A 13,864-nucleotide genomic window follows, 5' to 3' on the forward strand; every position below is an offset into this window, starting at 1 on the left:
AATCTTAAAATTTAAGCTTATTTTATGAGTAAAACAACTCTGCCACAGCAAACCTGCAGACTCAGCAAATTTCCATTTGTTTGGATGTTTTATTAATTGTATTTAAATAAAATTAGATTCAACAGGTACCTAGGTTTGCTGCTACAGGTAGGTTATTATAGTGTGTTTTTTTAGTAAAATATCAATAACTTAGTATAAAATAATTAATTTTCCAAGTGTGATCATAATAAATCTATAAACAACTAAACAAACTGCAACAGTTACCTAATTCATAACAATAGCATGGTAGCTTAAGATTTACAATTTACAAATTTAAATATAAAAAATTTGGTTGTGTTTACTAAAAATATGGCGATTATTCGTCATGATTCGAATACTAATTGAAGGGGTTTTCAAAAGGAGATGAAGCAAGTAATTTAAGTACTGTAATAAATATTAACTCGTACCAAGTATCGGAAATATTGTATGCAGTGAGGAAATCAACCATATTTTGTAAACTACGCAATAGTCATATTAATATTTTATACTCATTTTTACCCATTTAATAAATTAACATTTTTTAATATTTTGATGGCACTACCACTATCATTATCAACTAAGTGGGATGAATAATTGTCGTAAACCTTGAAAGTAACCGTCGATTGCGATGGGTTTCACCGATTTTTTATAAATAAAACTAACTATACTATACCATACTTAAATAGTCACCAACATGAACTAGACACAAAAAACACCCTTCCAAATTTACAATGGGATGTCAAGTATAGTTAGTTAGTGTGGTGGTGCCATCAAAATACTAAAATGTTAACTATTAAAAGGGTAAAAAATGAAGATAAAATATTAATATGACTATTGCATACTTTACAAAATATGGTAGATTACCTTACTGCATACAATATTTTTGGTGCTTGGTACGAATAAATATTTCTTAAATAACAGGCTGCATCTCCTTTTGAAAACCCATTTGGTTAATATTCTAATCGTGACGAATAATCGCCATCTTTTTAATAAAACATCCAATCAAATGGAAATTTGCTGAGTCTGCATGTTTGCTGTGGCGGAGTTGTTTTACTCATAAAATAAGCTTAAATTTTTAGATTTTATAGTATCACACTATTTAAGTAAATAGGATAAATTATCATAATCCTTGAAAGTAACGGTCAATCTCCATGTGTTTCACCTATTTTTTTATAAATAGAAAAAACTAAATATACTTAATAACAAATAACTCAAAAACCGTTGGGTTTAGAGAAAGATGGTAAATAAAAAAATGTGTATTTTTACATGACCTACATTTTGTACATTTAGCTTTTTCCTGTATCTCTAATAATAAAGTAACTACAGCGAAGAATACAGAAATATGCCGCCATTTTCCAATATGGCGGCCGTAGCACAGCTTCAATTTTAGGGGACTTTTAGCATAGACTAACCAACTAGACTTCTCATCCCATTGTAAATTTTGAAGCTCGTTTTTCATGTCTAGTTCATGTACGCCACACTGGGCGCTAGTGTCGACGAAATTTTGTTTCTATTATTTTAGGGTTAATTTCTTGATTTGTGCTTTACTGTTTGGTTAAATAACTAGGGGACAATCTATTGTTTATGATTAGATCGTATTATTTGGTTAAATGAGGTTTTAAATGACTGTATTAACGGGAAACAAATTGTAAACAAAACACGACCTCTAACATAAACCGTACAGAACTAACAAATAAAATTGTCTTCAGCTGTTCCATTAGGATGAGAAATCTACTAAAGGAGTATGTTTTATCTATGCTTTTAGTATGTTCAAAAGGAAGGTACACCCAACATCTGTACCAAATTCCCCGGTTGTGCCAATTTTTTTGGGGCCAAAACATATTTTTACTGTACTATTTGAGAACTCATATTTAAATGGAATTAAAGAATCATAACAGCTGGTTCAACTAAACAATTTGATTCTGTGATGCTCAATAGCATTAAAAAGTTAATAGGTTTACCAACAGGGTGCAGCACTATTATCTTTTGAAATTTATGATAACAGCTAATTTGCAGCCATAAGGTGAGTGAGCGTAGCGAACGAACTTCAACCTGGAGGCGAGATAGCGTAGCAAACGAGCTAACCTGAAGGCAAGTGAACGCAGCGAACGAGTTCCAACTTAAAGGTAAATGAGCGTAGCGAACGAACTTCAACCAGGACGTGATTGAGCCATGCGAACGAGCTCTTCTTGAAAATGAACGAGCATTTGAAATAAAACCACATTAGGACAGGACGACGTCTGTCTGTCCAGCTAGTTTATTTAAAATTCTTGCAAAAGTTATATCTCCCAATTCTGGCATGTCAATGTTTGAGTTATTATTCACGTCATTGTTGCTGTAAATTCTCAATTATCATCTTTCCGACATAGAATTCTAGATATAATTTAATCAATGTCTTGTTCTCATTATTGTTGATGTTCAAATTTTGTTCGATTGTATCAAACTGTAGACATTATCACTGTTATTGTATTTCAAATGTCATTATTGTTGATTCGTACGTTAGTCTTTTTGTATTACATATATTTACTATGTTAAGCAAGTTTGTTGTAAATTGGTGGTTGCCGTTTGTATGAATAAAGCTATGGTTCCACAGGATGCGGAATCTCCGCCGTGCGGTGCGATTTTTCCGCTGCGGAATTACAACGACTCTGGTTTAATGGAGTTCCCTTGTGTGCGGTTCCACTGACGTGCGTTTCCGCATCCCGAATTTTCGGTTCCGCATGGCGGACAAATCATACTGGTCTGAGAGCAGTGGCAGTGCGGATTCCGCCAGCGGAGAAGAGCCATAAATTAATTATTGTGACCGATTAATTTAGTTTCCTAACATTATTTCAATAACCTTATTCTTTTTTGGGAATTGTATTTTTATTCGTGTATCAATAAAACTATAATTTAAGTCCAAATTGTTATTTTATTTATGTTTACTATCACCATCCTCATAAAAAATTAATAAGGTGATTTTTAAGAACTAGGTCTAACACCAGTTTACAATAAAAGTAAGCACAATTAAAAATAATTAAGTCTGAATATTACCTAATATTATTTTATGGTATTATATTTGTGTTCCATACTCGTCGCTAGTTTGGACAGGATTGAATTTCCGCAACGTTATTTCCGCAGTCAGTGGAACCACCCCTTAAATGAATTGATAACGAACCCCGCCATAGTATTTGACGAAATTAGGCTACTTGATGCAGCCTATTAACAACCCACAGATAAATATAATACCTATATAATATAATATAAGTAGGACTCACAACTATTTCTGTGTCCGCGTTCATTGTATTAAAATTGCTTTATCAACTGGGTGGTTTTAAAACCAAAACAAGAGACAATATCAAGAAAATCATGTTTGATTAAGCAGTTTTCCCAAACAGAACAACGGAAGAAGTCGGAGTCACGAAAAGTAGAATTTATAACCCGTCAAAAGTAACTGACGATAGGCTGTAACGGAACGAATGACGGATGGGACGACGGAATAATATTGCCATTGGAGGCTATTACCGTGTAGGTTATGTTCGGCGGAAACGGAAATAACGACAAAAAAGCGAACTAAAGCACGCGATGGGTCGGTCCGCTGCCAGTATGATTTGATTATCGGTATCGGCAGTTGCTAGCGTGTCCGTCAGTCTTCACCCCAATTGTGGCTGGTTGTGCGTCAATCATTTGCTAACCGTAATTAATTAAAATAATATTTGTATGTAAAATGGTTACAGTATTTAATATATTGTTATAGCTTAGTTGAATTGTTTTATGTTAAGATGTTTGATGAAACCGATGAAATAGTCTAGAATGACTTTTCTCTAATTCCAATATTTTTAATTAAACCTTAATTTTTTTTATTTTTATAATTATTCTAATCTTAACTAAATGATGTTAGAAATGACGAGGGACAAATGTTTTAAAAATAGAATGTTTATTGGGACATTAAAAGTTATTAAAACTAAGGTTACAAAATTTCTCAGGGGTGGGGATTCGTGTCTAGACAGTTGAATTAAAAGATTTCCTTTAGGCCTAATATAAAATTCAATAAATTGTGAATTAAATATTTATTTGGAAACAATAATTAATTAAGTGAAATTTCGGTTTTGATTAAATTTTATTTCCTTTGGTTGGCTTTTGAAATTCGTAGGTCTAGTCCAAAATGGATGCTGATGGAGTATTTAGTCTCAAGTTAACAATTAGAGAGTTCTCACCAATCTTCTATTTTAAGTAATTTGTCTTCAGGACTGTATAATTATTCTTCTTTCTTCAATTTGGTGTTCGATTTAACACTTCATTTTAGAATATAATTTCAATTTCACAATTTAGCTATCACAATTAATTTTAATTAATAATTATTACCATAGATAAAACACACTTATTACTGTTAGTTGATCTGTTCTTCTTGGAAACCTTTTCCACACTATTCATTGTTGTCGCCTCTTCATCATTTTATGGGGTTCACATACTTAAAACATGTGTTGAATGTTATTAATAATCTTGAACCCAGATGTATTGTATTATAATTGTAGAAATGGTTTTGGAATAACATTTTTGATAAGCCAATGAATAAATTTTGATTTAAAATTATAATATACGTTGAGACAATATTTTGTAATTAATATTAACACAGGTTTGTGGGAATCTTAGCAAATACATTTTACATTATGTTCATAAGATTAACATGGATAAATATTAAAATATAAACAAGATTCAGTTTGGAATTTAACTAATTTCTATATTTTTACAAACAATGGTTTTTGAGTCATTACAGTTTTTAGCTAGTCAAAATACATTAGATTCGATATTTTGATTTTTGCAACTTTATAAAAGTAATTACTTAACATTTTATATGTATAATATTTGCAACAGATTTATTTTTTTTTTGATGTGTAGTATTTTGGATCGGTTTGCTGTTGTTCACTGGTTTATATTGAGTAAATCTACTATGAAGATACCAATGAATCATGACTCCAGATCTAGCTAAAGATTTGCATCTGTCTCCTGTACATAGTGCCCAAACTGGCGAACAACCTTCTACCTCCAAGTCTAAGGAAGGTAAGCAAGAGATAATAAAAGTAAAGATCAATATAGCTTAAAAAACTTATCTTAACGCTGCTTATTGAAACGTATTTTCTCTAATTTTTTAGGATTATGCAAGTATAAAGTGGTGTTTAAATTTGTTTAGATTTATTGAACATATTTGTAAAAATAGAAAAGACGTAGGGATGGTAGAATAGTTTTTATAAAACGTTATTTTGATAAAAACAAGTTATATGTCAGATAATGAAGAAATTTCAATCTTAAACCTTGGATTTACCTCGATTGAAACCTTTTCTACGTGTTTCTAATCAATGAGTCAATTAACTTTTTAATTAACTGATGTTTGATTAAATTGCCTCACAGCTCGAGCAAATTCTAAAGTCGTTAAATGACTGATGCGTGGCTTAATTTTAGATTTTAATTTTTCTACCTTCATATAAAAATTTTTAATGCACAAAATATCAGATATTTTAAGCAATGATTTATTAGTTTCATCATCAAGTTGGTAAAACGTTTAAAATTGTTTATTCGTTCAAACGATAAATAGAGATAATTTTAAAGTATACTTGATTACAACGAGTAACGATTAGATAACTTATTCCGTTATATCGATGTAAACGTATTTATTTATAACGATTAGATGTTTATTAGAAATATTTTATATGGGCACCACTAAATATAATTAGAGTTTTGTAGTAAATATTACAGCAATGCGTCATAATTGATGTACTAGAACCGGTTAATGAAATATGAGATCTACAAGAAGTCTATACGTAAAAAATAAACGATCAAAATAATATACAGGATGTTCAAAAAGGTGGGGGCATAATTTACATAGTGATATCTCTTTTTATTTTAACCCAACGAATCACTTACCCCCTGTACATCGCAACACACTCTGAACACAAACAACACCACACCCTGTATAATATACCCTTGAACGTTCGTTCGGCGGTTATTAACTTATAAGTATTTATAGTAGGTACTAAAGGCGTTAAATAATACCACAGCCAAAACAAATCTGAAAACAAAACGTATTTATATTTGTCTGATTGTATTTTTACTCAAATATTTTCATTTATTCCCTATTTAAATAACATTAGGTTTATAACGAGTACCTTGGTTTGCTGACAGGAATAAAATAGTGTATTTAATGTAAAAACAAACAAAAGTGATAGCATGGTATGAAATAAATAAATTTGCCAAATGTGAACAAAATGCTATTAACAAGCAAACTACAATAGTTGAATTCTCTTTTGTGAGAATTACATAGGTAGGGATTTTAATGTACATTTTTTTTTAAATTTTCTCCGCCTTGAATTGTACAGAAACTCTTTCATGCAAAAGTTATTGTATTGTCAATTGATAGTTGTAATGAAGATTGTGCTTTTTAACGTTTTAAGAATAAAAAAAAAACATAAAAAACTATATTAAAATCCCGTAACACCCTGTTTCTACGGCACAATTTCACCCGAATACACTAACACACACGCACAAACACACATACAAGCCAATTTTACCGGATAGTGTTTTTGTGCCCATCGAAATGAAAAAGTAATACTGTCTCGGGTCTGGTCTTACCGCTTCGTACGTATTCAATTGTTTTAAATTCGTATGCGACAAAATGAGATTGAGTTTTGGACTTATTAGAACTGTTCTTCTATAATACTTCTATAATATATGGCGGTAGCTACGAAAATAATGTTATTTTAATTGCATTCAGCCTTTTTATGTATGGAATTGTTTCCAAAATTATATTTTAAATCCATTGGATAAAGGCACTCATTATTTTTGCGAGGGGTAACATACATCAAGCTTATGCTTGGGAAAAACATTATGTCTTGAGGTTTAGAATATTGGTCTATGTTGTTGAACTACTTCTATGGCAACAACCATTGGCCAATAACCGTTGTTATTGTTAAAAATCGCATATAACCTTCTTTGTTGAACGTCAGCGTAATAAATGGAAGGGAGTCAATCATTTTCGGGAACGTCGATATTAGGCTTCGCTTTAATCTATCACTGTAGTAGGTATACAAAAGCATACTCTATGCTGTGGTTTACCCTATGACAGTGGATACCATTTAGTAGAAATGATTTGCTGTGTCCACTTTTCAGTTGTGGAATTAACAATTAACAAGGTTCAACTATTAAGTCACAGGCAGAAAAAAACTTGTTTGTTATAACCTAAATGTTTTCCAGGCCAAAATCAAAGGAACTAGCATATTTTATGTATCCAACAAATAACCTATCACAGGAAAATCAACATTAGCAGACTCTATGAGTTTCATTCAAAATACGTTTCTCTTGGAGTTAAAAACTGGCCTACTTTTAGCGAATTTCCCATATAGGGAATAAGCTATTACCGTAGTACTCATGGTAAGACCTGGACCCGGGACCGATTTTTTTTTTCGTTTTGAGGTCCCTAGAGGCCAAAAACACCATCCGTTCAAATTCATATATATATATATATATATATATATATATATATATATATATATATATATGTGTCCGTTAGCGCGATAACTCGAGCAAAAATGATCCGATTTTGATGAAATTTGGTACAAACGTGTAAATCTACGTTTATTCGAACGAGTTCGCGAACCAGCATGATCGGACCATGGGAACGGGGGTTTATGGGGGCTTTTATGGGTTTTTCCCATTTTTGACCCAAAAAACATAAAATTTTGCAATTTCTTTCCAAACAATTTTGTAGAGCTTAAAAAAACAAATAATTTAGTATATTGAAGCGTTATAATGCGCCTAATGGTTACGGAGAAAACTCCAAAAAATTGTAAATTTAAAATTCTCATGTTATTCTTATGGAGAATAAGTAAACTGTTGTAGTTTGCTTGTTTATTAACATATTTTGCCCAAATTTGGAAAATGTTTTTATTTCATTCTAACTATTAACATTTTACATAAAAAAACACTTTTACCCTCCCTGTTGCAGCAAACCTAAGTATGTGTTAAACTGATTCTATTTAAATAGGGAATAAATGTGATATTTTTAAGGAGACATTTTAGTGTAAATCCAATCAGGCAAATGGAAATTCGCTTAGTCTGCAGGTTTGCTGCGGCGGGGGTATTTCTTTATACACCAAATGTTCTGTTTAACAAAAAAGATATAATAGACAGATAAAAAGACTAGGCCTAAAAACGGAATTTGTATTGTATTACAAATTTATATAAACAAAATTTATATAAAAAAAATCTAAATGCCACCCTATTTGTAATGTAAAACATTTCAGAATTTATTCAGTAAAGATAAACACTGGAATGATTCTAAGTCCGACGATTTTACATAGTACTGTAACTTTAAACAAAAGCTCTTTGAAATTATTACTCTTTTAATAAAGAAAATTTTTTGATATGTCTAATACAATATACGTGCTGTACCCTTAAAAGTATTTCAGTAAAACAGCAATACATATTTTACCTGATAAATTAGTAGGCCTACTGTTTTAATTCAAACAATAACATTAGTGGAAATAACAGTATTAAAACTCTAAAGAGTAACAGAAACATCAAGTAGAGAATTGCAAATCAAATCAGCCAAAGACAAGAGTGAAAAGCGAACAAAATGTTATATAAAATATTACATTTTAAAAACAATAACTATAGATACTGTAACATACTGTAATATTTTTTGTTAAACAAGCCTAATTAATATTTAGTGTAATATCTGGTAAAAATCTAAATGGAAATAAAATGAAAATGTATTTGAATTCAACGCGTATGATTTTACTCTTCTGCGTGATCCGATCTTTGAAAGATTTCTCTTTGGATGACACTGTCGACAATGAAAGGCATAAAATATTTATATCCAAGGAATAAATGGGGGTTTCCACAACTAAATATAGAATTTTGGTCCTTTTCCGTTTATTCACTACCACTAGTGGAATGTGGTTAGGTTAGGGTTTTCTAACTCTATACTAAACTAATCCAACCTATCCAAAGTTTAATTCACTACCATACTTCTGTTAAAAACTAGTGGTAGAGAATTAAAGGAAAAGCTCCGGAATTTTAAAACTTTAAGCAGGTCGAGACATTCACGAAATTAAGTTAGCTAAACAAGTTTATTCACAAATTTGAGGATAAGTTAGTTTGAAAGACCGGTTCCTGAAAGTAGCCTTCAACAATAACACAAATTGGTAGAACCCATGTTAACCGAATTCTGGTTAACCAAAACCCGGGTTAACCGAAATGGTTCTATAAAATAATATATGGCCGTAAAATGCTTTAATAACTTCAGTTGTCTGGTTTGTTTTAAAGTATTTTCAATCCCATTGTATCATTTTTGTAGCTGAAATAAAACACTGAATTACATAGACATAGTCTTAAATTCATTTTTAATACTCACTGTGGTAATAAATACATTGGGTATTTTTAGCATATGATGGGTTAACCAAAAAAATTATTATCCGAAACTGCTCTCCCCCTTTATTTCGGTTAACCGGGGTTCTACTGTGTATTACATAAGTAACGCTTCACAAAATCACAATTAAGTTATATAATGTCCTACATTTCACAAACCAACTGTATATCGATCGATGACAAATCACATTTCATTTATCACGAACAGCTGATTGATTGTCTATAACAATTAATTATACAACAACCAAACGATCATTTCAATCAATCTTGCGAGATCTTTGTCTCACAGTTATAACGTTCATGTATGAGACAAATCACCGTCATGTCACGACATGTCTTGACAGATATCAATAATGTTCGCGGAAGACCGCGACCGCTATCGAGACACGCGACAATCGCAAATTAAACCGAATTGACGAGTGAACTTGTAAAGTACTCTTTGTGATCTGAGCCGGTCTCGATTTAAATACTATTTGTCACGACATTGTGAAAGGGCTGTAACAAATTAGCAGTGTCGACTAGAAAGCTGTATCGTATTTTTTTATTTAGGTCCGAAATGTCATTATAGTAACGATCGCGTGCATACATATGCGTATACGCGTGCTTGCGAGTTGCGTACACTACTTTACCTACGACAGTTTTTTAATCACTAAAATCATTACTTAAATAACTTCTAAGAGAGGTTAAGTTTTTGTTAACCTCTCATTGTCACTGATTGTGATGCAATGTTCTAACCACAAGCATTGTTGGTTGTTAACACAGCTGATAAGTTGACCTTAAAAGTATTAAAATTTTACTTCTTTTCTCCCAATTCTTGAACCGCATTGGTTCAAACTTGTAGCCTACTGTATTGTAACAAAACAATTATGTAAAGTAAGTAAACAACACTATATAGTAAAAAAAGTTAATCTTTTCAATTAATAGAACTAAACTAAAAAGCTATAGCTATAACTCATAACTTCTAAGATACGTTAATTATGTTTTCGTTTTAACCTCTCATTGCCACTTAAAGTGATGCAATTAAACATTGTACCAAACACTAATTGCACCACTCAACAATTAAATTGGCCTGAACAGCTGATGTTAGATCATTACAGTTTTAACTTCTCCTCTCACAATCCTTTACCCGTGTTCCGTGTTATGAGTAAAACTGTGCTGTTATGAAAGTAAACAATGATGTTATGTGAAACTTTGCAATTCTTAACTGAACTGAAACGGCTCCTTTAAAAAAAGGTCGCAGGTAAAACTATAAAGTGTTGTAAATTTTGTAACAAAATATGTTAGCAGTTTTTAATCTAAAGGCACATGAAATATTACACATATATTTATGATCGAAACAATTTAAATGAATCAGATTGATTGGATGTGATTTAAATATTAATTGGGGTTATTGTCATTTTAAATTAATAATACAACCAGGCCTATATGTTTGATCAAAAAGATATCTGGATTTGAAAATACATGCCTTTTTTACTAATAAGTTTACACTCTGCAAGATAGTATTTTGAAGCCTTAACTCGTTTCCTCAAAAATAGTTTTTCACTATTGTAATCTATTGAGTAAATTGCAATACCGATGAGGCATAACTATTTTATTGAGGCTGAGGAAGGTCTCAAGACTAATAAATATAATAACTTATGAATGACTTATGACAATTGATTTTTAAAATTATTAAGTATGACAATATAAATGATGAATTACTTGATATAGTACTACAGTTTTTTAGACGGTTTTGCAAAAAATATGTATATATCATTGTATTGTGTTGTGCTTGAATATTCATATTTTTTCTATTTCTATATTTCTCAATAGGAGTTTGAAGGGGGGGGGGTACTCCCCATCTAGTACTACCCATCTTAGTACTGTAGGCCTCATAAACTTAATTCCTAGGTAAAAATAGTAATGAAATATGGTGCAATACTGTTCTTTACTTTTTAAATATCTAGCCTCTACACCAATGGTATAGAGACTGAAGAGTGATTTACCTACTTTAATCAGATTACAATTATCAAATAAACGGTATCAGCAATCTGTCACATACTTTCTCCAATTAGCTTGTCAACAACCTTTATCATGGGTAAGCATTCAAGTAACTATGATATTTAGGTAAAATCACAAAAGTTCCATTAACCTTTGAACCGTAATTTTTACAGGAATGGGTTTTTGCAGAACTTTGTTTAGAATTATAGGACCATAATAGACAAATTTAAATCAAAACCGCTTATTTTGTTGGAAAATATTTTTTTTTATGGGTTTTTATGGGATGATAACATAAGTTAGGGGTACTTTAACTTTTGAGCTGTAATTTATAAAGGAATCAGAGTTCTACCATTTTGTTCACAATTTAAGGGCTACAACAAACTAAAATTTTTATCAAAATAGTTTCGGTCATTTTTGAGAAAATAAAGTTTTCCCATTATCTTATGGGAAAATCACCATTAAAAATCAAAATTTCAAGAAAACTAAGAAAACGCCTGGAGATACTATGGATTAAATCTTCATACCAAATTTAATCAAAATCGGACTACATGTGTGGATTCTGTAGCTCTGTACACATCCTAACATACAGACAGACAGACAGACAGACACACGCGCAGACATCACTTTGAAAACAACTTTTTTGGGTTCAGGTGGATCCAAAACGGATATCCACTCAAAACTCAGACTCGAAAATTTTGACGAAAACAATACTTTCTTAATGTACTTGAAAGTAAAATGTAACCTATTCAAAATCCGTTGCCATACACTGTTTTATATGTACAGTATCTAGTTTACAATCTAACTGTGTTCAACTGAAAGGGTCAGCTGTTAGATTACAATTCATATTCAACACGTTATAAAGAAAGTTGGCCAGCAACACTGTATCTCTAGAATTAATTTAAATGCAAGGGGGGTTACCTTTTTCATTACCATTGGAGGTGGGCTGGAAAAAATGACACCCCATTGGCTAAAAAAGGGAAGTAACAGAGAAAACCCTTATTATGTTAAGTATATAGATGCTTGCTACAAAATATTTTGACTTTTTCACAGAAGGTTTCCCATTGGAATGTAAAGAGGCAAGTAAAGAGAAGATAAAAGTATGCTTCCTGTCAGGGAAGGAGAGACAGATTCTGAGTGGAGGATACTCCAGGTTTGATCGTCAGTTTGTACGAGAAGCTCCTAGAGTCGGTCCTGGTAGCTATCAGACTGAGGATCTTACATCGGCTTTCCACCACACTCTTAATAAGGTAAACTGGTTGTTTTATTTATTTTCCTGCAACTGCAATGATCAAATTTCCACACCTGTAAATATTATGCAAAAAGGTTCATTTCCACTCTAGGGCGGAGAATGGATCATTCCCGCTCCCTAAACCATCTGATTTCACAATTAGTGTTTCTACACCAATTACGAGCTGCTCAAGAAATGTATGGCCACACTCAGCTAGAGTGGCAATGACGTACTTTTTGCTCCTAATACTTGTGTATTAAGCTGTTTGTATAGCTCTGTTGTCTACCTCTACTACCACCATAGACAGCTGAACTGGTCTAAAGACAGAAGTACTGCTTTGGTTCAAGTAAAAAATATATCAGTATATCTTGGAACTATATTTACAGCAAGTTTTATCCCAATTGATCTCGTCGCTTAAACCAATTAAATGAATGTATTATTCCTGTCTTTCAAAACTCAAATAAGTTTAAAACAAAGTATCAATATTTCTAAATATAAAAATTAGATTTTTCTCCATCATGTATGGAATAAAAACAAAACATATCCTTAACATTTTATAATTAACATTTGGCAACCATGCGAAGCATACTTTCTAATCAGTCCTATTTTTTTTATTTTTTAAGAGGTTGGTGGCCTCTTTACACACTTTAAAAAACCGTAATGACCAGATAGTGGTCCTAAACCACTATGGCAAAAAGATTCCTAAAAAGACACTCTAAAACATTTACTCTATATTGAAGGTTTTTGGTTACTTACAAATGTTAAAGGTGACAAGCAAGGTGGGCTACGGAGGATTAGCGTCGAGAGCACCTAGGTTTGCTGAGAAGAGGAGAGATTCTCAACCTCATCCGTTCATAGGGACTCCGTTTCACAAGAGGTGTTTCTTGCACGTACCTAAAATACGAGTTGGAAAATACCCCAAACCTGCTCCACCGTTCGGTTCAGCCATTCCTCGGGACACTGATCCACCCGGGCTAGGAGAAGACACCCCTGGGTAGGTGGAGTAGGGTATTTATATTCATTAGGGGTTGATTTTAATGTGAGGCACATCATTTTACTATCCAATCCAAATATAACTCTGCATTAAAATGTTTGGGATCCAATTTACATTTTTTTTCTGAACTTAACAAAATATAATCGGTATTTTCCAATTAATGATCTGAAATTCTAACAATATAATTTACCTCTTGTTTGGCACTAGTATTAAAATATTACCATTGATTATTTTCAAGTTCT

The sequence above is a fragment of the Macrosteles quadrilineatus genome, unplaced genomic scaffold (assembly GCF_028750875.1).
Source record: "Macrosteles quadrilineatus isolate MER2022 unplaced genomic scaffold, UCM_ALF_1.0 Scaffold_3__2_contigs__length_128488019, whole genome shotgun sequence".
Lineage (NCBI taxonomy): Eukaryota > Metazoa > Arthropoda > Insecta > Hemiptera > Cicadellidae > Macrosteles > Macrosteles quadrilineatus.